Here is a 26,333-nt window from a genome sequence, read left to right as displayed (position 1 = left end):
AAAGATGATAGTCAGAGTCAGACACATAGAGAGAGACAGACAAAAATAGATAGACAGAGTGAGACAAAGTGAGAAAGAGAGACAGACAGAGAGAGATAGACAGAAAAAGAAAGAAAGAGAGACATAGAGACAAACAGAGATAAAGATGATAGTCAGACACATAGAGAGAGACAGACAGAGAGAGATAGACAGAGAGAGAAAGAGAGAGAGACATAGAGACAAACAGAGATAAAGATGATAGTCAGACACATAGAGAGAGACAGACAAAAAGAGATAGACAGAGTGATGACCAAGTGAGATTGGATTGTGGTTTCAAAGTTTTGTTGTTGTTGTTTGCACGCATGTTTTTTGCAAGCACGTACGGGCGAGCACGTACGTGCGGGCACGCCCTAGTATATATAAACCAGAGGTAATATTAAGTTATGGAATTAATTGCTTTCAACAATGCAAAGGGTGACAAAATATGGGATTTTAATGGGATTTTTTAATGGGATATTGGTTTAGGAATGTTTAGAGGTCATTGCAATGTGATAATAACTTGTTGGAACTTGTTGTTGGAACTTGTTGTTGGAACTTGCTGTTGGAACTTGTTGTTGGAACTTGTTGGAACTTGTTGTTGGAACTTGTTGGAACTTGCTGTTGGAACTTGTTGGAACTTGTTGTTGGAACTTGTTGTTGGAACTTGTTGTTGGAACTTGCTGTTGGAACTTGTTGGAACTTGTTGTTGGAACTTGCTGTTGGAACTTGCTGTTGGAACTTGTTGGAACTTGTTGTTGGAACTTGTTGTTGGAACCCGTACTTATTTAATTAATTACATTTCTTATTACATTACAGTAATTACATTACAGTAATTACCTGAGGTAATTACAGTAATTACAGTTCCGGTAATTACAGTAATTACAGTAATCATTACAGTAATTGCAGTAATCTTATTACAGTAATTACATTACATTAACTCAGGCACCTTTTGAGTAAGGAAGCTGATATTTGGACATGACACTGACCAAGGGATGTGGCTGTCAAGGAAAATATTGATTTATTGATTAATCATTTAATAAATTAACTCGTTGATTTATAAATGACTTATTTAATTAAAATTCCTGAGAGATACATCTTCGGATGAAATACTTGCAGATTGGTTATGCTATGAGCCAATTGATTAAGGAAAATATTTTGTGATGGCCATATTGGCAATTTCGTGGCCATATTCGTGGCAACTCAGTTAGTGCCACTGCACCTTTAAAATGCATCCCTGCGTTCATTTTTCGATCGATTGAGTTGAAATTTTGAACAATCGGATCTGGACTGTCGTTGTTAACGACTCTAGCACGCACTCGTACAATCAGGATGGAGCGGTATGGTCCCCGGATCATCACTGCCCGCAGTTTTAATTAATTTTACTTTTTCTCTTGGGCATATAATTTTGAAGACATGCATGTCATGATAGAGGAAATGTTTGTTCTGTTAAACGGAATAAATGTTGTTTATTTGTGTGGGTGTGTATTTTTGTGAATTTGGATATATTTTTCACGACTAATTCCAGTTAACATCCTGCACAATTTGCTCGTTTGCTGGCCGAGTCGAAATTGCGTTGAGTTTCTATGGCATGCGCCATTAAAAGCGCAGTGTAATGGTTGAGCTCCCTTTATTTCGTTTTGGTCATGCGGATGAGCAAACAAAGTGACAAATGCTGCGACTGGAGCAGTAAAGGCGATGTTTTTTAAATGGAAACGATTTAATGAGGAATTAAAAGTGGGAGGGGGCAACACCACGCATACCTCTTTTAAGGTGTGTATAAACCCTGGAATAAACGTGGGAGGGGGCAACACCACGCATACCTCTTTTAAGGTGTGTATAAACCCTGGAATAAACGTGGGAGGGGGCAACACCACGCATACCTCTTTTGAGGTGTGTATAAACCCTGGAATATTTCAGCAATCAATACGATGCTGAAATGATGTAATTTATTGTGTAATATGGTCGACCTTGGGTTTGTTTGGGTTTGTTGTTTATTTTTGTGGGTGTCTATTTTGAGTATTTTGGATATATTTTCACGACTAATTCCAGTTATCGTCCTGCAAAAGGTCTGCTCGTTCTTTTCCTTTGAGTCGTAAATTCCTGTTGAACTCTCATTAAAAAGCGGAATTAAGTACGCTGTGTGATGATGGAGATCCTTGATGACGAATCAGGAATAGTGAATGAGCAGACAAATATCACGGATGGTACACCAGATAGGGAAAATGTAGATGAAACCCCTTTTGCTCAGGTGCTGTGTAGCGCTGCACAAAGATCCATATGAGCGGGGTCTGGGTGCTGTGTAATTAGTACACAAAGAACCAATTACTAGGGTGCTGAATAAACACAAAGATCCATTTTTGGAGCTGGTTCTCCCGGTGCTGTGATTTATTCAAAGAACCAAATCTTGCAAGAATTAAGATATGATTTGTCGACATTAGAAATACTTTAATATATGTAACGATTTTGTAACGATCATCCTGCAAAAGGTCTGCTCGTTCTTTTTCCTTTGAGTCGTAAATTCCTGTTGAATTCTCATTAAAATGCGGAATTAAGTACGCTGTGTGATGATGGAGATCCTTGATGACGAATCAGGAATAGGGAATGAGCAAACAAATATCACGGATGCTGCGGCTAGAGCAGTGGAAGCGATTTTTGAATTGTTCAATGATTATTCGATATTGTTATGACTTTTTGTCAATAGGTATACTAAGTGGCCATGAGGTAGCCTGTTGCTATGTACAGTTTTATTCTATTGTTGATTATACCACATAGCTGTGGTGATAAAGGAAATGTTCGTTTAAATAGATGATTATGATAGGACCATGACTATAAAATCATGATGATTATTATGAATGATATCATAGGGTTCAAATGCAGAATGATTGCATGAACTTGGGAAAGAACTTTCAAGCCCTATGGGATAAATTGGGTATTACAAGCAATGGAGTTTCAAAATTTAGCATGATTGAAGGAATTTGACAGTCCCATTACAGGAGTTTTACGAAATTTATATTGCCAAGAGATTTTGGGTACTATTAAAAGGAAAATGATGAGATATTTTTCCTAAAGAACTTTAATATCTGGCATCCATTTTGGCTGTCTCACGAATGAAGGATGAGTTGCCTTTAGTGGTTGCAAAGAAAAATTTGTGGAGACCAGGCAAAATGGGAAAATATGTCAGATATGACCCTAGGACAGGACGGCGATTCATCAATTGACATGAGGTACGAATCCGAGGTGACGACCGATGAAATTCGATCTCAGTCAATGGATGGACCTGTCCTGACATCATTGGGGAAAGGGCTTATGCAAGGAGTCATTCAAAATGATTAATTTGATTTATTGATGAATATTGATGAATTAATTGAAATTGAATAATTGATTGAATTGTTAATTGATTGAATCTAATTGATTGAATTTAATTGCATAAATTGAACTGAATAAATTGAATTGAATATATTGATTGTTTGATTGATGAAAATGCGGTCTCAAGAAAGAAGCTTTGATATCTTTGCGAGATATTATCAATGTGGAGACAACCTGGGAAAATTGAGCAAGGTGGTGAGTTTATATACAGATATATATGTGCGGTTACCATTGTGTGATTTCCCCGTCAAACAGAGCGGACACCTGAGGATTCACCCATTTCATACTGACCCTCCGGCTCATCTGCAAATACTGATCTGTGAGATTGGATTGTGCAAAAGCCACAGCTGAGGGAGATTCTCTGGAAATCACCGTGTGAACAGGTGGAGAGATCCTTCCTGGAGGTACGAGTGAAGCTTTAGAGGAACCTGGAACAAGCTACAACACATCCAACGCTACTTTGATAAAAGGCAGAATGGGAAATGGAGCCTGCAAGAATACACAAGGACAACCAGAAATTCCACAAAAAGGTACTTGTACACATCATATGTACGACCGTTATGGTGCCGAAGCTATAAGACAGGTCGAGAATTGGTATTTGTGGACAAAGGGACATGATGAGGAGTTTCCAAGAGATGGTACATTCGAGCGAAGTCGATTGGAAAGATTGGAACAAAGATTGAAAGCCAGGAAGAGACAGAATCTAACGGTAGACTGGCTTGCATTCCATCTTTGGGATGGTGAATCCAGACAACGGGAACAGCAAGAACGGATAACGGATCTAGAACTTAAAATAAAAAGGATACAGGATACAGTGGAGGAGACAAATGCACAACTGCCCTCGAAATTAGGAACGAAAGTGACAGTTGTCCCATCAGATTTCCAGTTGTCTCCCCAAAAAGGACGGTACAGAGAATTTTTTCGTGTTTCAGGAGATAACGAGAGATTGCAGTGGCAACTCAGGGATGTAGAGATGCAGCCCAGCAATACAAGTGCACAGGTGCACAGATCAGACAACGACAGAAACCGGTGTTTCAAATGTGGACGGATGGGACATTGGAAAAGAGGATGTCCGTATACCAAAAGGAAGACAAGTTAATAGGGTAAACCAAGATCAAGGGTACCAGTGCTGACCGATACCTCAGACAATGATTAGGCCTTCATTGCTGCAAATCCCAAATGATGATTGGCCTCAACAGATTCGATTACTGGACAAACATGAATAACTGTCGATGATTCTTGTGTCTGAAAAGTTTTCAGAGCAAGAATGATTCATTTTTTCTTTTTGCTTGTTAACAAATTAATAATTAATTGATCAAATGCCAAAATTGGATCTTCTATTTTGGGCACAGCAATTTTAAATTTACAAAGTTTGGAACAATTGCGTTGCAATTTTTGGCAAACCAAGTAACAAGAGTCACATGATGATCAGGTGGGAATTTCGGACTATTGTTCCGCACGATTGATAGGTCAATGGTCGACTGACATGCAAATGGGTGTGTAGTCAAAATTTGGATAGATTATTGTGAAGGCAGAAAGGGTAATTTCAATGTGACATCATAAGGGTTTTCTAAGAATGGACTTTTGGTTTATTTGTCTATAAGCATTTTGAATTTGATTGACAAATTTTATGAAATTGAAATAAAATTGACACCCATCTGATCTGTAAATAATGGTTCCAACGCAAACAAATATGCATAATGCATGTGTGTGTGTGTTTTTGTGTATCAATCTTACAAGATTGTTGACACCGACAGTGTGCCTGTCTGGAAATGGATAGTTATATGTGGATGGGATTGGGATATGTGGATGGGATTGAATATCCAGAGAATCCGTAAAATAAAATAGAAATATAATTTGATTATGAGCATTATCTCTTTTGTCAAGGGAAATGGAATATAAAAATTTGATGTGCTGGGTTATGAGCAGCCATTAATTAATAGTAAAATTGTGAGTAATTTTGGGATTCCATTTTTGATAGAATGTATATGAGAATAACATCTATTTATGGATATGAGCTTCATAAAAGGAAATGAGGAAGTACAAAATCATCCAAATTTGGGAGAGGTCTTACACTGACTTCCCAGAATACTCTGCTCATGGATTTTATATATATAAACTTGAATTTTATCAGCATATAAATTGTGCTGTATGTATGGATGTGTTTTAGGCATAGATGATATGGGAAAAGAGTAAAGAAAATTTTGCTGGTTTGAACTATTGTGGGTTTTCAGTTCTGGAGTTTAAACAAAGTCACTGGTTAACAGATGAGAAAGGATAGTAAATAAATTATTCTCTGCTGGGCAAATTAAGTACGATATTACTAAGACTTATGAGAGGTATTGTTCCGCCTTACAGCAGTGGAAAATTATTGGAAAAAATTAGATCCAACATAATGAATCTATAAAAGAATGTGATAGGGATAATATCCTCAATTTGTACTAATTATTTGATTGTGGGTAAAGGAATTAAGTCATCGTAGTGGATTGTTAACAGCAGCCTGAAAATGTCCTGAGAGTGTGCATCCATGTAATCAGAAATCCCAGATTTGTTTTTACAAACAACATTTTGGTAGAGGTCTTGTGTGGAACACTTCCTTGGTAGATAAAAACGGTACTGCATGCTGGCAGCCACTTTTGCGGCCAGTTAGGCCAAACAAATTGAGAGGAAATTGTAGTTAAATACGTAAGTTACACATGGCTATTTGTAAAAAAGGAAATTTGTTGAGATGGGAAACATTTTTTCGAAGGTTTATTAAGGTGTTATAATATGACATGTGGCAAGGCAAACTATTGGATAGGAAAATTAGATCTGGCTATAGAATAAATTTATTGACCCCTTGAAGTTAATCCTTCGAATCATTGTTTCACTGGCATTTTTGTTCACATTGGAAATAGTTTGGTAGAGCTTTGGTTAAAACCTTTGGTTGCGGTATCTTGGAACGAATTGATAAACCATAGGAGATTGATAAGAATAGAAACAAATATGGACCCAAAATAGAAAGTTGGATTCATGCCTCTCATTGCAAGCAAGCACATGGGGCTAAGGTGGACGATCCCACAGAAAATGAGGCTGCACCTAGCAGCCCAGCAGAACATTCAGTGGTAGAAAAATGATAGTCATGATTTACAGTCATTTGAATTACATTTTAACACCCCTTGCATTGATAAACATTACATTTTCAACATGTGATATTCCTACTTGGAATAGTGACATTTATTTGCCTACATGACATACAATTACCTGCTGATATTAATACAGCATGAGTGAAAAAATGTATCACAACTACACTCATGATCAGGGGATTGAGTTCAACCCCGGGAGATAGGGGGATCAGGGTAAGACAAATAATCTGATTATGTTACATATTAAGGGATTTTCTTTATTTACCTTTTAGGAAGCTTGTTAGTTTGGTATATAATGTTAAATGTCATCGACATATAACTATGTCATAGATATGAATATATACAAGGAGTAGCAGACTTGTTTGTTGGTTTAGTAGTTATATTGGCAATTGTTTTAGTGGTGGCTTGCTTGAAAGCCTTAGTGACGGTGTGTTTGAATAAGGTAACCAACAACACGATGATAACGCATGAAGTGACAAATGAGGAAAGAAATGTGGAACCAGAAAAGGAAGACTTTTATGGCGACATAAATACTGAGATTAAAAGACTAAATCAAGTGATGTTGCAAATGAATACAGTAGAATTAAGATAATGGCATAACGACAATGTTATGAGTTGTGTCAATTACAATATCAATGAACTCATATCACCACGAGTGACACACTGTTAGGAAAAAAAAAAAAAAGAGGGAAAAGAAAAAGTGGAGAGGAATTATGGTAATAATACATTATGCTTAAGTTGTTGGTTTGGGAAAATTGTTGTTGGGAATTAGGTATTCCCGTGTGTGATTGTAATCATATACAATGCTATTCTTAGTTTAGTAATAAAATACATACCTGATTGAATATTATTTGTGTGACGCATATAAATGAATATAACTTTTTGTGTTAAGGAAAAACAACAAATTGTTGAATGTGAAACTGTCGGAAGATATACATGATTATGCTGATTTCATGGTAAGATGTACCCTATCTGATTCAGTGTGTGCGGAAAGCAGATTCAGATATGACTGAGCATAAGGATAAGACGAGATCACATTTTGGAGGGATTGCTAACGGAATTGGGAAGAAGAAAGAAAGAAAATTTGTGGCTAAAAAATGAAGTTAATCGTGGCATACACCCTCTTTCTCAAAGAATGATGAAGACATTCTCCCGTGTAACTTGGAGATGAATGCTTACCTTCACCAAGGAAATTTATGTGACCATTTGCCTGGATCACACTGCAACATATGAAAGAAAGGCGATCACTTACTCTTGTTCGAAGACTTCGAACATTCACCACATCAGAAGTTGCAGGACAACGACATTTTACCTGCAACCTCTGTGAAATGCGGGGACATATGTTATTACTTCACCAACGTCCGGGGAACCAGCATGGAGCTGCAAAAAACGGCTGTGCCCTTGTCACAACAGCTGTGCACGATTCTGCTGGATTGCTCCTGGTAAGGACCATGAATGACCTGAACACCATGGTCCCAACATCATTGTGGATGCATCCGGCATCCCTGTTCCACATCTTGCTGGCCAATCAATGTCACACCAATACTTGCTGCCCACTCACAATAAGGGAGGAGGCAAGTCGACTACAACTGGGTGAAGGCCTTGTTCAGGAATTACTATGGTTTACAGCAAAAAGTGGCAAGAATGCTACAAGGAGAGCAGGGTCAGTCTATGACTCCGCAATGTTACCACAACAGCGAAATCCTACACGAAGTAGTGCAGGAGCTATGAAGACATTAGGAGAAAATGTTTCATACCTGGATTCAAACACAAGTGATCAGCCCTTCCTTTCAAACAAAGTCAACATTTGTGTGGAGGCAAACGTTTTTGCCAGATGGTGCAGATGCTTTACAAAACTTGAAAATGAAGTGAAATTGTTGTATCTTGGTGATGGTGAAGTGTTGTTTTGAAAATATATTTGTGATGCAAATGCAATAGATTGAACAATATGGAAGGAGTCAATGACCAACGAAATGTTTTGTGATTCTTGCAGGATGACGGTGTATGCCTAAGGGAATTTGATTACCAAAGTTATGATTATTTACTTATACTTGTAATGATGTTTACTTGTAGTGATTGATTGTTTACTTATATTGATGTTTAGATTAATGGTTAATATAAACAAAAACAAAAAGATGAGGGAATTGTGGAAGTGTAACTCAGTGTAACATATTGATTGGCCCTGGTAACTTATTAATTAACCTGGTAACAAAGCAGATACATTTTATGTGTATGAACAATGTAATCTCTTGAAACACCTGGTCAAGGCCCCAGGCTAGAGCACCCCCCCCTGCTGTGATTTCCATTTACACAGCAGGAGGGGAGCGAGCTGATGCCAGGACTCGGTGCGATGCATGACCTCGGGACATTAGCGGAGAGGAGATTAAGTCCAGTTTGGCGATATAACGAGAGCAAACGTTGAGTAAAGTACACTTGTCCTCAGAAGCCCTGCCCGACGGAACGATGGAATGAATGAGGACTTGCTACGTGAAGCGCTGACCGAACGGGAGTGTCGGATGAACGAGAAGGACCAGCGAAAAGAGTTAACCTGATCCATTATATTATGCGGTATCATTTTGGTAATTGGATGAAGTGAATACAGTTTAATAAACTAGACCTTTGTAACCTGTGTCCGGTCGTTGGAGTCCTGTGAGTCCCCCAGTAAATTCCCTGACAATCTTGGAGGCACCGCTGCGATCAATTGTACAAGCAAGTCTTCTTTAAAAGGTGAGTGTGTCTTGTCTTGTCCAATATGATTTACGAACTTGGAAGTTATGGGTACATACATGGGGGAGCAGGTGATCTGGGGCTGCTTTGCGCAGAGATGCCGCGATATAGGTGGCGTGAGCCATCACGAATGGGATTTCGATAAACGACTGTAGCAATTTATTCGTTTTTTTCTAAATGATTTCTGTAAATACGTATTTTTACGCTGGTTATTAAAGGGCCTTACTGTGACCTGGAAGCGGGCGGAGCAAGTGTGCACCTTGCGACCGCTTGCTTCCAGGACGTGTAAGGCCGGTACACTCGTTTACCCACCAGCACACGGATAAAGTACTACTTTTTTTTGCACTTGTTCGAAGCACTTGACTTGATCGGCGCTTGGCGAGCGACAGGGAACTGGGAAACGGAATTATACTTATATATATATATATTTCCAATATGGTACACCGGCCACAACGATTTTAGCGATTATCCGAGTTTTTTTTAACGATTTCTGTAAATACGTATTTTTCCTGCGCTGTGTAATTCTTCTGACACGCGCCACGAAGAAACGCACCACTGATGTGCATGAAGCGACTTGTTTGCCGGTTCGGTAAGGTCCGTCCGTACACGTGTACAATCGTGTACACCCGTTTTAAATAAATAATTTTTTTCAGTTTTCCCGCCATGCCTATAAATTCATGACAGACAACCCCCCTCATGCCGGTCCAGAATTATGATGAAAGATGGCGATTGAGAAAAAAATTGCATCAAATTTTGTCCAGGTCCATCAAGAAGCCTTTGAGACATGCTTCACGGTTGAATAAAAAACCACCGTTAAGAGTACTTCTTTTTTTGTTCAAAACACTCGACTTGGAGCCAGCGACTTGCTCGGCGGGGGATATAATTTTAGATATATATATAGTATGGGCATGCCCTAGTGAGAGATAATTACAGGAAATGGTGTTTTGTGAGTAGCAACCACTCTCTGGTCGAGGCTCATAGAAAAATTGATACTTATTGATTTGGCACGCTTACAATAGATATTAATGGCGAGGGTTCTGTGGTCGTTCGTTTTGGCTTTGCGAATGGACCAAAGAGACAAAGTGAGAAAGAGAGACAGACAGAGAGAGATAGACAGAAAAAAAGAAAGAAAGAGAGACATAGAGACAAACAGAGATAAAAATGATAGTCAGACACATAGAGAGAGACAGACAAAAAGAGATAGACAGAGTGAGACAAAGTGAGAAAGAGAGACAGACAGAGAGAGATAGACAGAAAAGAAAGAAAGAGAGACATAGAGACAAACAGAGATAAAGATGATAGTCAGAGTCAGACACATAGAGAGAGACAGACAAAAAGAGATAGACAGAGTGAGACAAAGTGAGAAAGAGAGACAGACAGAGAGAGATAGACAGAAAAAAAGAAAGAAAGAGAGACATAGAGACAAACAGAGATAAAAATGATAGTCAGACACATAGAGAGAGACAGACAAAAAGAGATAGACAGAGTGAGACAAAGTGAGAAAGAGAGACAGACAGAGAGAGATAGACAGAAAAAGAAAGAAAGAGAGACATAGAGACAAACAGAGATAAAGATGATAGTCAGACACATAGAGAGAGACAGACAAAAAGAGATAGACAGAGTGAGACAAAGTGAGAAAGAGAGACAGACAGAGAGAGATAGACAGAAAAAGAAAGAAAGAGAGACATAGAGACAAACAGAGATAAAGATGATAGTCAGAGTCAGACACATAGAGAGAGACAGACAAAAAGAGATAGACAGAGTGAGACAAAGTGAGAAAGAGAGACAGACAGAGAGAGATAGACAGAAAAAGAAAGAAAGAGAGACATAGAGACAAACAGAGATAAAGATGATAGTCAGAGTCAGACACATAGAGAGAGACAGACAAAAAGAGATAGACAGAGTGAGACAAAGTGAGAAAGAGAGACAGACAGAGAGAGATAGACAGAAAAAAAGAAAGAAAGAGAGACATAGAGACAAACAGAGATAAAGATGATAGTCAGACACATGTTTTACAGATGGATACAGGTGGGACAAAGGGAAACACCGTATCAAGACAAGCCGACCAATCAAGGGAAACCAGAGACTTCTACTTCAGATACTCCTTGAAAATGGTGATATTTATCCTAGGAATGGGTTCTCTGGTAGTGGGGACTCTGTGTTGTATGGATTATTTTGGGGTAATGAGGGAACAAAACGCAACACCAGCAAATGATACACAGATATATGATCATGCGGAACGACAAAAGCAGAAGAGAAGTTTGATGAAGGATAAAGACACACCTTTAGAATCCGATGGATTACACGGGATTAATACTTTTTTACATTTAGCCCATACAAGGGCTGCTATAGCAAATGGAACTTGTTGTTGGAACTTGTTGTTGGAACTTGCTGTTGGAACTTGTTGTTGGAACTTGTTGGAACTTGTTGTTGGAACTTGTTGTTGGAACTTGTTGTTGAAACTTGCTGTTGGAACTTGTTGTTGGAACTTGCTGTTGGAACTTGTTGTTGGAACTTGCTGTTGGAACTTGCTGTTGGAACTTGTTGTTGGAACTTGTTGTTGGAACTTGTTGTTGGAACTTGTTGGAACTTGTTGTTGCAACTTGCTGTTGGAACTTGTTGTTGGAACTTGTTGGAACTTGTTGTTGGAACTTGTTGTTGGAACTTGTTGTTGAAACTTGCTGTTGGAACTTGTTGTTGGAACTTGCTGTTGGAACTTGTTGTTGGAACTTGCTGTTGGAACTTGCTGTTGGAACTTGTTGTTGGAACTTGTTGTTGGAACTTGTTGTTGGAACTTGTTGGAACTTGTTGTTGCAACTTGCTGTTGGAACTTGCTGTTGGACCTTGTTGGAACTTGTTGTTGGAACTTGTTGTTGGAACTTGTTGTTGGAACTTGTTGTTGAAACTTGCTGTTGGAACTTGTTGTTGGAACTTGCTGTTGGAACTTGTTGTTGGAACTTGCTGTTGGAACTTGCTGTTGGAACTTGTTGTTGGAACTTGTTGTTGGAACTTGTTGTTGGAACTTGTTGGAACTTGTTGTTGCAACTTGCTGTTGGAACTTGCTGTTGGAACTTGTTGGAACTTGTTGTTGGAACTTGTTGTTGGAACTTGTTGTTGGAACTTGTTGGAACTTGTTGTTGGAACTTGTTGTTGGAACTTGTTGTTGGAACTTGCTGTTGGAACTTGTTGTTGGAACTTGTTGTTGGAACTTGTTGTTGGAACTTGCTGATGGAACTTGTTGTTGGAACTTGTTGTTGGAACTTGTTGGAACTTGTTGTTGCAACTTGCTGTTGGAACTTGCTGTTGGAACTTGTTGGAACTTGTTGTTGGAACTTGTTGTTGGAACTTGTTGTTGGAACTTGCTGTTGGAACTTGTTGTTGGAACTTGCTGTTGGAACTTGCTGTTGGAACTTGTTGTTGGAACTTGTTGTTGGAACTTGTTGTTGGAACTTGTTGGAACTTGTTGTTGCAACTTGCTGTTGGAACTTGCTGTTGGAACTTGTTGGAACTTGTTGTTGGAACTTGCTGTTGGAACTTGTTGTTGGAACTTGCTGTTGGAACTTGTTGTTGGAACTTGTTGTTGGAACCTGTTGTTGGAACTTGTTGGAACTTGTTGTTGCAACTTGCTGTTGGAACTTGCTGTTGGAACTTGTTGGAACTTGTTGTTGGAACTTGTTGTTGGAACTTGTTGGAACTTGTTGTTGCAACTTGCTGTTGGAACTTGCTGTTGGAACTTGTTGGAACTTGTTGTTGGAACTTGTTGTTGGAACTTGTTGTTGGAACTTGCTGTTGGAACTTGTTGGAACTTGTTGTTGGAACTTGTTGTTGGAACTTGTTGTGGGAACTTGCTGTTGGAACTTGTTGTTGGAACTTGTTGTTGGAACTTGTTGTTGGAACTTGTTGTTGGAACTTGTTGTTGGAATGAATGGGAACATTCAAATGTTGGGTTTTGCTAACATTTCCACAACGTCGCTACAACGTTTCACTTTCGTTGTTGCAACGTTTTGCTCCAACGTTTTGGGGACATTCGAATGTCAAGTGAATCGAATGAGAATTCAGGAATTATTTCATTATTAACGATTAATGAAGTACTTATTTAATTAATTACATTTCTTATTACATTACAGTAATTACATTACAGTAATTACCTGAGGTAATTACAGTAATTACAGTTCCGGTAATTACAGTAATTACAGTAATCATTACAGTAATTGCAGTAATCTTATTACAGTAATTACATTACATTAACTCAGGCACCTTTTGAGTAAGGAAGCTGATATTTGGACATGACACTGACCAAGTGATGTGGCTGTCAAGGAAAATATTGATTTATTGATTAATCATTTAATAAATAAACTCGTTGATTTATAAATGACTTATTTAATTAAAATTCCTGAGAGATACATCTTCGGATGAAATACTTGCAGATTGGTTATGCTATGAGCCAATTGATTAAGGAAAATATTTTGTGATGGCCATATTGGCAATTTCGTGGCCATATTCGTGGCAACTCAGTTAGTGCCACTGCACCTTTAAAATGCATCCCTGCGTTCATTTTTCGATCGATTGAGTTGAAATTTTGAACAATCGGATCTGGACTGTCGTTGTTAACGACTCTAGCACGCACTCGTCCAATCAGGATGGAGCGGTATGGTCCCCGGATCATCACTGCCCGCAGTTTTAATTAATTTTACTTTTTCTCTTGGTCATATAATTTTGAAGACATGCGTGTCATGATAGAGGAAATGTTTGTTCTGTTGAACGGAATAAATGTTGTTTATTTGTGTGGGAGTGTATTTTTGTGTATTTCTTGTGTATTTTGGATATATTTTCACGACTAATTCCAGTTAACATCCTGCAAAATTTGCTCGTTTGCTGGCCGAGTCGAAATTGCGTTGAGTTTCTATGGCATGCGCCATTAAAAGCGCTGTGTCATTACAAGCTCCTTTTGTTTTGTGTTGAGCTCCTTTTATTTCGGTTTGGTCATGCGGATGAGCAAACAAAGTGACAAATGCTGCGGCTGGAGCAGTAGAAGCGATGTTTTTTTAAATGGAAACGATGTAATGAGTAATTAAAAGTGGGAGGGGGCAACACCACGCATACCTCTTTTAAGGTGTGTATAAACCCTGGAATATTTCAGCAATCAATACAATGCTGAAACTATGTAAGTTAAGTTAATGAGTAATTTACTGAGTAATTTAATGAGTAATTTAATGAGTAATTTAATGAGTAATTTAACGAATAATTTAATGAGTAATTTAATGAGTAATTTAATGAGTAATTTAACGAATAATTTAATGAGTAATTTAATGAGTAATTTAACGAATAATTTAATGAGTAATTTAATGAGTAATTTAATGAGTAATTTAACGAATAATTTAATGAGTAATTTAATGAGTAATTTAATGAGTAATTTAATAAGTAATTTAATAAGTAATTTAATGAGGAATTAAAAGTGGGAGGGGGCAACACCACGCATACCTCTTTTAAGGTGTGTATAAACCCTGGAATAAACGTGGGAGGGGGCAACACCACGCATACCTCTTTTAAGGTATGTATAAACCCTGGAATATTTCAGCAATCAATACGATGCTGAAATGATGTAATTTACTGTGTAAGAGGGTCGACCTTGGGTTTGTTTGGGTTTGTTGTTTATTTTGTGGATGTGTATTTTTTGTGTATTTTGGATATATTTTCACGACTAATTCCAGTTAACATCCTGCAAAATTTGCTCGTTTTCTGGCTGAGTCGAAATTGCGTTGAGTTTCTATGGCATGCGCCATTAAAAGCGCTGTGTAATGGTTGAGCTCCCTTTATTTCGTTTTGGTCATGCGGATGAGCAAACAAAATGACGAATGCTGCGGCTGGAGCAGTGGAAGCGATTTTTGAATTGTTCAATGATTATTCGATATTGTTATGACTTATTGTCAATAGGTATACTGAGTGGCCATGAGGTAGCCTGTTGCTATGTACAGTTTTATTCTAGTGTTGATTATACCACATAGCTGTGGTGATAAAGGAAATGTTCGTTTAAATAGATGACTATGATATGACCATGACTATAAAATCATGATGATTATTATGAATGATATCATAGGGTTCAAATGCAGAATGATTGCATGAACTTGGGAAAGAACTTTCAAGCCCTATGGGATCAATTGGGTGTTACAAGCGATGGAGTTTCAAAATTTAGCATGATTGAAGGAATTTTACAGTCTTATTTCAGGAGTTTTACGAAATTTAAATTGCCAAGAGATTTTGGGTACTATTAAAGGAAAAATGATGAGATATTTTTCCAATGAACTTTAATATCTGCCATCCATTTTGGCTGTCTCACGAATGAAGGATGAGTTGCCTTTAGTGGTTGCAAAGAAAATTTGTGGAGACCAGGCAAAATGGGGAAATATGTCAGATATGACCCTAGGACAGGACGGTGATTCATCAATTGACATGAGGTACGAACCAGAGGTGACGACCGATAAAATTCGATCTCAGTCAATGGATGGACCTGTCCTGATATCATTGGGGAAAGGGCTTATGCAAGGAGTCATCCAAAATGATTAATTTGATTTATTGATGAATATTGATGAATTAATTGAAATTGAATAATTGATTGAATTGTTGATTGATTGAATCTAATTGATTGAATTTAATTGAATAAAATTAACTGAATAAATTGAACTGAATAAATTGAATTGAATATATTGATTGTTTGATTGATGAAAATGCGGTCTCAAGAAAGAAGCTTTGATATCTTTGCGAGATATTATCAATGTGGAGACAACCTGGGAAAATTGAGCAAGGTGGTGAGTTTATATACAGATATATATGTGCGGTTACCATTGTGTGATTTCCCCGTCAACAGAGCGGACACCTGAGGATTCACCCATTTCATACTGACCCTTTGGCTCATCTGCAAATACTGATCTGTGAGATTGGATTGTGCAAAAGCCACAGCTGAGGGAAATTCTCTGGAAATCACCATGTGAACAGGTGGAGAGACCCTTCCTGGAGGTACGAGTGAAGCTTTAGAGGAACAAACTACAACACATCCAACGCTACTTTGATAAAAGGCAGAATGGGAAATGGAGCCTGCAAGAACACACAAGGACAACCAGAGATTCCACAAAAAGGTACTTGTACACATCATATGTACGACCGTTATGGTGCCGAAGCTATAAGGCAGGTCGAGAATTGGTATTTGTGGACAAAGGGACATGATGAAGAGTTTCCAAGAGATGGTACATTTGAGCGAAGTCGATTGGAAAGATTGGAACAAAGATTGAAAGCCAGGAAGAGACAGAATCTAACGATAGACTGGCTTGCATTCCATCTTTGGGATGGTGAATCCAGACAACGGGAACAGCAAGAACGGATAACGGAACTAGAACTTAAAATAAAAAGGATACAGGATACAGTGGAGGAGACAAATGCACAACTGCCCTCGAAATTAGGAATGAAAGTCACAGTTGTCCCATCTGATTTCCAGTTGTCTCCCCAAAAAGGACGGTACAGAGAATTTTTTCGTGTTTCAGGAGATAACGAGAGATTGCAGTGGCAACTCAGGGATGTAGAGATGCAGCCCAGCAATACAAGTGCACAGGCGCACAGATCAGACAACGACAGAAACCGGTGTTTCGAGTGTGGAAAGATGGGACATTGGAGAAGAAGATGTCCGTATGTCAACAGGAAGACAAGGTCATGGGGCAAACCAAGATCAAGGGTACCAGTGCTTACCGGTACCTCAGACAATGATTAGGCCTTCATTGCTGCAAATCCCAAATGATGATTGGCCTCAACAGATTCGATTACTGGACAAACATGAACAACTGTCAATGATTCTTGTGTCTGAAAAGTTTTCAGAGCAAGAATGATTCATTTTTCTTTTTGCTTGTTAACAAATTAATAATTAATTGATCAAATGCCAAAATTGGATCTTCTATTTTGGGCACAGCAATTTTAAATTTACAAAGTTTGGAACAATTGCGTTGCAATTGTTGGCAAACCAAGTAACAAGAGTCACATGATGATCAGGTGGGAATTTCGGACTATTGTTCCGCACGATTGATAGGTCAATGGTCGACTGACATGCAAATGGGTGTGTAGTCAAAATTTGGATAGATTATTGTGAAGGCAGAAAGGGTAATTTCAATTTGACATCATAAGGGTTTTCTAAGAATGGACTTTTGGTTTATTTGTCTATAAGCATTTTGAATTTGATTGACAAATTTTATGAAATTGAAATAAAATTGACACCCATCTGATCTGTAAATAATGGTTCCAACGCAAACAAATATGCATAATGCATGTGTGTGTGTGTTTTTGTGTATCAATCTTACAAGATTGTTGACACCGACAGTGTGCCTGTCTGGAAATGGATAGTTATATGTGGATGGGATTGGGATATGTGGATGGGATTGAATATCCAGAGAATCCGTAAAATAAAATAGAAATATAATTTGATTATGAACATTATCTCTTTTGTCAAGGGAAATGGAATATAAAAATTTTTTTTTGATGTGCTGGGTTATGAGCAGCCATTAATTAATAGTAAAATTGTGAGTAATTTTGGGATTCCATTTTTGATAGAATGTATATGAGAATAACATCTATTTATGGATATGAGCTTCATAAAAGGAAATGAGGAAGTACAAAATCATCCAAATTTGGGAGAGGTCTTACACTGACTTCCCAGAATACTCTGCTCATGGATTTTATATATATAAACTTGAATTTTATCAGCATATAAATTGTGCTGGATGTATGGATGTGTTTTAGGCATAGATGATATGGGAAAAGAGTAAAGAAAATTTTGCTGGTTTGAACTATTGTGGGTTTTCAGTTCTGGAGTTTAAACAAAGTCACTGGTTAACAGATGAGAAAGGATAGTAAATAAATTATTCCCTGCTGGGCAAATTAAGTACGATATTACTAAGACTTATGAGAGCTATTGTTCCGCCTTACAGCAGTGGAAAATTATTGGAAAAAATTAGATCCAACATAATGAATCTATAAAAGAATGTGATAGGGATAATATCCTCAATTTGTACTAATTATTTGATTGTGGGTAAAGGAATTAAGTCATCGTAGTGGATTGTTAACAGCAGCCTGAAAATGTCCTGAGAGTGTGCATCCATGTAATCAGAAATCCCAGATTTGTTTTTACAAACAACATTTTGGTAGAGGTCTTGTGTGGAACACTTCCTTGGTAGATAAAAACGGTACTGCATGCTGGCAGCCACTTTTGCGGCCAGTTAGGCCAAACAAATTGAGAGGAAATTGTAGTTAAATACGTAAGTTACACATGGCTATTTGTAAAAAAGGAAATTTGTTGAGATGGGAAACATTTTTTCGAAGGTTTATTAAGGTGTTATAATATGACATGTGGCAAGGCAAACTATTGGATAGGAAAATTAGATCTGGCTATAGAATAAATTTATTGACCCCTTGAAGTTAATCCTTCGAATCATTGTTTCACTGGCATTTTTGTTCACATTGGAAATAGTTTGGTAGAGCTTTGGTTAAAACCTTTGGTTGCGGTATCTTGGAACGAATTGATAAACCATAGGAGATTGATAAGAATAGAAACAAATATGGACCCAAAATAGAAAGTTGGATTCATGCCTCTCATTGCAAGCAAGCACATGGGGCTAAGGTGGACGATCCCACAGAAAATGAGGCTGCACCTAGCAGCCCAGCAGAACATTCAGTGGTAGAAAAATGATAGTCATGATTTACAGTCATTTGAATTACATTTTAACACCCCTTGCATTGATAAACATTACATTTTCAACATGTGATATTCCTACTTGGAATAGTGACATTTATTTGCCTACATGACATACAATTACCTGCTGATATTAATACAGCATGAGTGAAAAAATGTATCACAACTACACTCATGATCAGGGGATTGAGTTCAACCCCGGGAGATAGGGGGATCAGGGTAAGACAAATAATCTGATTATGTTACATATTAAGGGATTTTCTTTATTTACCTTTTAGGAAGCTTGTTAGTTTGGTATATAATGTTAAATGTCATCGACATATAACTATGTCATAGATATGAATATATACAAGGAGTAGCAGACTTGTTTGTTGGTTTAGTAGTTATATTGGCAATTGTTTTAGTGGTGGCTTGCTTGAAAGCCTTAGTGACGGTGTGTTTGAATAAGGTAACCAACAACACGATGATAACGCATGAAGTGACAAATGAGGAAAGAAATGTGGAACCAGAAAAGGAAGACTTTTATGGCGACATAAATACTGAGATTAAAAGACTAAATCAAGTGATGTTGCAAATGAATACAGTAGAATTAAGATAATGGCATAACGACAATGTTATGAGTTGTGTCAATTACAATATCAATGAACTCATATCACCACGAGTGACACACTGTTAGGAAAAAAAAAAAAAAGAGGGAAAAGAAAAAGTGGAGAGGAATTATGGTAATAATACATTATGCTTAAGTTGTTGGTTTGGGAAAATTGTTGTTGGGAATTAGGTATTCCCGTGTGTGATTGTAATCATATACAATGCTATTCTTAGTTTAGTAATAAAATACATACCTGATTGAATATTATTTGTGTGACGCATATAAATGAATATAACTTTTTGTGTTAAGGAAAAACAACAAATTGTTGAATGTGAAACTGTCGGAAGATATACATGATTATGCTGATTTCATGGTAAGATGTACCCTATCTGATTCAGTGTGTGCGGAAAGCAGATTCAGATATGACTGAGCATAAGGATAAGACGAGATCACATTTTGGAGGGATTGCTAACGGAATTGGGAAGAAGAAAGAAAGAAAATTTGTGGCTAAAAAATGAAGTTAATCGTGGCATACACCCTCTTTCTCAAAGAATGATGAAGACATTCTCCCGTGTAACTTGGAGATGAATGCTTACCTTCACCAAGGAAATTTATGTGACCATTTGCCTGGATCACACTGCAACATATGAAAGAAAGGCGATCACTTACTCTTGTTCGAAGACTTCGAACATTCACCACATCAGAAGTTGCAGGACAACGACATTTTACCTGCAACCTCTGTGAAATGCGGGGACATATGTTATTACTTCACCAACGTCCGGGGAACCAGCATGGAGCTGCAAAAAACGGCTGTGCCCTTGTCACAACAGCTGTGCACGATTCTGCTGGATTGCTCCTGGTAAGGACCATGAATGACCTGAACACCATGGTCCCAACATCATTGTGGATGCATCCGGCATCCCTGTTCCACATCTTGCTGGCCAATCAATGTCACACCAATACTTGCTGCCCACTCACAATAAGGGAGGAGGCAAGTCGACTACAACTGGGTGAAGGCCTTGTTCAGGAATTACTATGGTTTACAGCAAAAAGTGGCAAGAATGCTACAAGGAGAGCAGGGTCAGTCTATGACTCCGCAATGTTACCACAACAGCGAAATCCTACACGAAGTAGTGCAGGAGCTATGAAGACATTAGGAGAAAATGTTTCATACCTGGATTCAAACACAAGTGATCAGCCCTTCCTTTCAAACAAAGTCAACATTTGTGTGGAGGCAAACGTTTTTGCCAGATGGTGCAGATGCTTTACAAAACTTGAAAATGAAGTGAAATTGTTGTATCTTGGTGATGGTGAAGTGTTGTTTTGAAAATATATTTGTGATGCAAATGCAATAGATTGAACAATATGGAAGGAGTCAATGACCAACGAAATGTTTTGTGATTCTTGCAGGATGACGGTGTATGCCTAAGGGAATTTGATTACCAAAGTTATGATTATTTACTTATACTTGTAATGATGTTTACTTGTAGTGATTGATTGTTTACTTATATTGATGTTTAGATTAATGGTTAATATAAACAAAAACAAAAAGATGAGGGAATTGTGGAAGTGTAACTCAGTGTAACATATTGATTGGCCCTGGTAACTTATTAATTAACCTGGTAACAAAGCAGATACATTTTATGTGTATGAACAATGTAATCTCTTGAAACACCTGGTCAAGGCCCCAGGCTAGAGCACCCCCCCCTGCTGTGATTTCCATTTACACAGCAGGAGGGGAGCGAGCTGATGCCAGGACTCGGTGCGATGCATGACCTCTGGACATTAGCGGAGAGGAGATTAAGTCCAGTTTGGCGATATAACGAGAGCAAACGTTGAGTAAAGTACACTTGTCCTCAGAAGCCCTGCCCGACGGAACGATGGAATGAACGAGGACTTGCTACGTGAAGCGCTGACCGAACGGGAGTGTCGGATGAACGAGAAGGACCAGCGAAAAGAGTTAACCTGATCCATTATATTATGCGGTATCATTTTGGTAATTGGATGAAGTGAATACAGTTTAATAAACTAGACCTTTGTAACCTGTGTCCGGTCGTTGGAGTCCTGTGAGTCCCCCAGTAAATTCCCTGACAATCTTGGAGGCACCGCTGCGATCAATTGTACAAGCAAGTCTTCTTTAAAAGGTGAGTGTGTCTTGTCTTGTCCAATATGATTTACGAACTTGGAAGTTATGGGTACATACATGGGGGAGCAGGTGATCTGGGGCTGCTTTGCGCAGAGATGCCGCGATATAGGTGGCGTGAGCCATCACGAATGGGATTTCGATAAACGACTGTAGCAATTTATTCGTTTTTTTCTAAATGATTTCTGTAAATACGTATTTTTACGCTGGTTATTAAAGGGCCTTACTGTGACCTGGAAGCGGGCGGAGCAAGTGTGCACCTTGCGACCGCTTGCTTCCAGGACGTGTAAGGCCGGTACACTCGTTTACCCACCAGCACACGGATAAAGTACTACTTTTTTTTGCACTTGTTCGAAGCACTTGACTTGATCGGCGCTTGGCGAGCGACAGGGAACTGGGAAACGGAATTATACTTATATATATATATATTTCCAATATGGTACACCGGCCACAACGATTTTAGCGATTATCCGAGTTTTTTTTAACGATTTCTGTAAATACGTATTTTTCCTGCGCTGTGTAATTCTTCTGACACGCGCCACGAAGAAACGCACCACTGATGTGCATGAAGCGACTTGTTTGCCGGTTCGGTAAGGTCCGTCCGTACACGTGTACAATCGTGTACACCCGTTTTAAATAAATAATTTTTTTCAGTTTTCCTGCCATGCCTATAAATTCATGACAGACAACCCCCCTCATGCCGGTCCAGAATTATGATGAAAGATGGCGATTGAGAAAAAAATTGCATCAAATTTTGTCCAGGTCCATCAAGAAGCCTTTGAGACATGCTTCACGGTTGAATAAAAAACCACCGTTAAGAGTACTTCTTTTTTTGTTCAAAGCACTCGACTTCGAGCCAGCGACTTGCTCGGCGGGGGATATAATTTTAGATATATATATAGTATGGGCATGCCCTAGTGAGAGATAATTACAGGAAATGGTGTTTTGTGAGTAGCAACCACTCTCTGGTCGAGGCTCATAGAAAAATTGATACTTATTGATTTGGCACGCTTACAATAGATATTAATGGCGAGGGTTCTGTGGTCGTTCGTTTTGGCTTTGCGAATGGACCAAAGAGACAAAGTGAGAAAGAGAGACAGACAGAGAGAGATAGACAGAAAAAAAGAAAGAAAGAGAGACATAGAGACAAACAGAGATAAAAATGATAGTCAGACACATAGAGAGAGACAGACAAAAAGAGATAGACAGAGTGAGACAAAGTGAGAAAGAGAGACAGACAGAGAGAGATAGACAGAAAAGAAAGAAAGAGAGACATAGAGACAAACAGAGATAAAGATGATAGTCAGAGTCAGACACATAGAGAGAGACAGACAAAAAGAGATAGACAGAGTGAGACAAAGTGAGAAAGAGAGACAGACAGAGAGAGATAGACAGAAAAAAAGAAAGAAAGAGAGACATAGAGACAAACAGAGATAAAAATGATAGTCAGACACATAGAGAGACAGACAAAAAGAGATAGACAGAGTGAGACAAAGTGAGAAAGAGAGACAGACAGAGAGAGATAGACAGAAAAAGAAAGAAAGAGAGACATAGAGACAAACAGAGATAAAGATGATAGTCAGACACATAGAGAGAGACAGACAAAAAGAGATAGACAGAGTGAGACAAAGTGAGAAAGAGAGACAGACAGAGAGAGATAGACAGAAAAAGAAAGAAAGAGAGACATAGAGACAAACAGAGATAAAGATGATAGTCAGAGTCAGACACATAGAGAGAGACAGACAAAAAGAGATAGACAGAGTGAGACAAAGTGAGAAAGAGAGACAGACAGAGAGAGATAGACAGAAAAAGAAAGAAAGAGAGACATAGAGACAAACAGAGATAAAGTTGATAGTCAGAGTCAGACACATAGAGAGAGACAGACAAAAAGAGATAGACAGAGTGAGAGAAAGAGAGACAGACAGAGAGAGATAGACAGAAAAAAAGAAAGAAAGAGAGACATAGAGACAAACAGAGATAAAAATGATAGTCAGACACATAGAGAGAGACAGACAAAAAGAGATAGACAGAGTGAGACAAAGTGAGAAAGAGAGACAGACAGAGAGAGATAGACAGAAAAAGAAAGAAAGAGAGACATAGAGACAAACAGAGATAAAGATGATAGTCAGACACATGTTTTACAGATGGATACAGGTGGGACAAAGGGAAACACCGTATCAAGACAAGCCGACCAATCAAGGGAAACCAGAGACTTCTACTTCAGATACTCCTTGAAAATGGTGATATTTATCCTAGGAATGGGTTCTCTGGTAGTGGGGACTCTGTGTTGTATGGATTATTTTGGGGTAATGAGGGAACAAAACGCAACACCAGCAAATGATACACAGATATATGATCATGCGGAACGACAAAAGCAGAAGAGAAGTTTGATGAAGGATAAAGACACACCTTTAGAATCCGATGGATTACACGGGATTAATACTTTTTTACATTTAGCCCATACAAGGGCTGCTATAGCAAATGGAACTTGTTGTTGGAACTTGTTGTTGGAACTTGTTGTTGGAACTTGCTGTTGGAACTTGTTGTTGGAACTTGTTGGAACTTGTTGTTGGAACTTGTTGTTGGAACTTGTTGTTGAAACTTGCTGTTGGAACTTGTTGTTGGAACTTGCTGTTGGAACTTGTTGTTGGAACTTGCTGTTGGAACTTGCTGTTGGAACTTGTTGTTGGAACTTGTTGTTGGAACTTGTTGTTGGAACTTGTTGGAACTTGTTGTTGCAACTTGCTGTTGGAACTTGTTGTTGGAACTTGTTGGAACTTGTTGTTGGAACTTGTTGTTGGAACTTGTTGTTGAAACTTGCTGTTGGAACTTGTTGTTGGAACTTGCTGTTGGAACTTGTTGTTGGAACTTGCTGTTGGAACTTGCTGTTGGAACTTGTTGTTGGAACTTGTTGTTGGAACTTGTTGTTGGAACTTGTTGGAACTTGTTGTTGCAACTTGCTGTTGGAACTTGCTGTTGGACCTTGTTGGAACTTGTTGTTGGAACTTGTTGTTGGAACTTGTTGTTGGAACTTGTTGTTGAAACTTGCTGTTGGAACTTGTTGTTGGAACTTGCTGTTGGAACTTGTTGTTGGAACTTGCTGTTGGAACTTGCTGTTGGAACTTGTTGTTGGAACTTGTTGTTGGAACTTGTTGTTGGAACTTGTTGGAACTTGTTGTTGCAACTTGCTGTTGGAACTTGCTGTTGGAACTTGTTGGAACTTGTTGTTGGAACTTGTTGTTGGAACTTGTTGTTGGAACTTGTTGGAACTTGTTGTTGGAACTTGTTGTTGGAACTTGTTGTTGGAACTTGCTGTTGGAACTTGTTGTTGGAACTTGTTGTTGGAACTTGTTGTTGGAACTTGCTGATGGAACTTGTTGTTGGAACTTGTTGTTGGAACTTGTTGGAACTTGTTGTTGCAACTTGCTGTTGGAACTTGCTGTTGGAACTTGTTGGAACTTGTTGTTGGAACTTGTTGTTGGAACTTGTTGTTGGAACTTGCTGTTGGAACTTGTTGTTGGAACTTGCTGTTGGAACTTGCTGTTGGAACTTGTTGTTGGAACTTGTTGTTGGAACTTGTTGGAACTTGTTGTTGCAACTTGCTGTTGGAACTTGCTGTTGGAACTTGTTGGAACTTGTTGTTGGAACTTGCTGTTGGAACTTGTTGTTGGAACTTGCTGTTGGAACTTGTTGTTGGAACTTGTTGTTGGAACCTGTTGTTGGAACTTGTTGGAACTTGTTGTTGCAACTTGCTGTTTGCTGTTGGAACTTGCTGTTGGAACTTGTTGGAACTTGTTGTTGGAACTTGTTGTTGGAACTTGTTGGAACTTGTTGTTGCAACTTGCTGTTGGAACTTGCTGTTGGAACTTGTTGGAACTTGTTGTTGGAACTTGTTGTTGGAACTTGTTGTTGGAACTTGCTGTTGGAACTTGTTGGAACTTGTTGTTGGAACTTGTTGTTGGAACTTGTTGTTGGAACTTGCTGTTGGAACTTGTTGTTGGAACTTGTTGTTGGAACTTGTTGTTGGAACTTGTTGTTGGAATGAATGGGAACATTCAAATGTTGGGTTTTGCTAACATTTCCACAACGTCGCTACAACGTTTCACTTTCGTTGTTGCAACGTTTTGCTCCAACGTTTTGGGGACATTCGAATGTCAAGTGAATCGAATGAGAATTCAGGAATTATTTCATTATTAACGATTAATGAAGTACTTATTTAATTAATTACATTTCTTATTACATTACAGTAATTACATTACAGTAATTACCTGAGGTAATTACAGTAATTACAGTTCCGGTAATTACAGTAATTACAGTAATCATTACAGTAATTGCAGTAATCTTATTACAGTAATTACATTACATTAACTCAGGCACCTTTTGAGTAAGGAAGCTGATATTTGGACATGACACTGACCAAGTGATGTGGCTGTCAAGGAAAATATTGATTTATTGATTAATCATTTAATAAATAAACTCGTTGATTTATAAATGACTTATTTAATTAAAATTCCTGAGAGATACATCTTCGGATGAAATACTTGCAGATTGGTTATGCTATGAGCCAATTGATTAAGGAAAATATTTTGTGATGGCCATATTGGCAATTTCGTGGCCATATTCGTGGCAACTCAGTTA

The sequence above is a fragment of the Myxine glutinosa genome, chromosome 3 (assembly GCF_964187855.1).
Source record: "Myxine glutinosa chromosome 3, kmMyxGlut1.1, whole genome shotgun sequence".
Taxonomy (NCBI): domain Eukaryota; kingdom Metazoa; phylum Chordata; class Myxini; order Myxiniformes; family Myxinidae; genus Myxine; species Myxine glutinosa.
The sequence above is the reverse complement of the archived record's forward strand: the minus strand, read 5'-3'. Positions refer to the sequence as shown.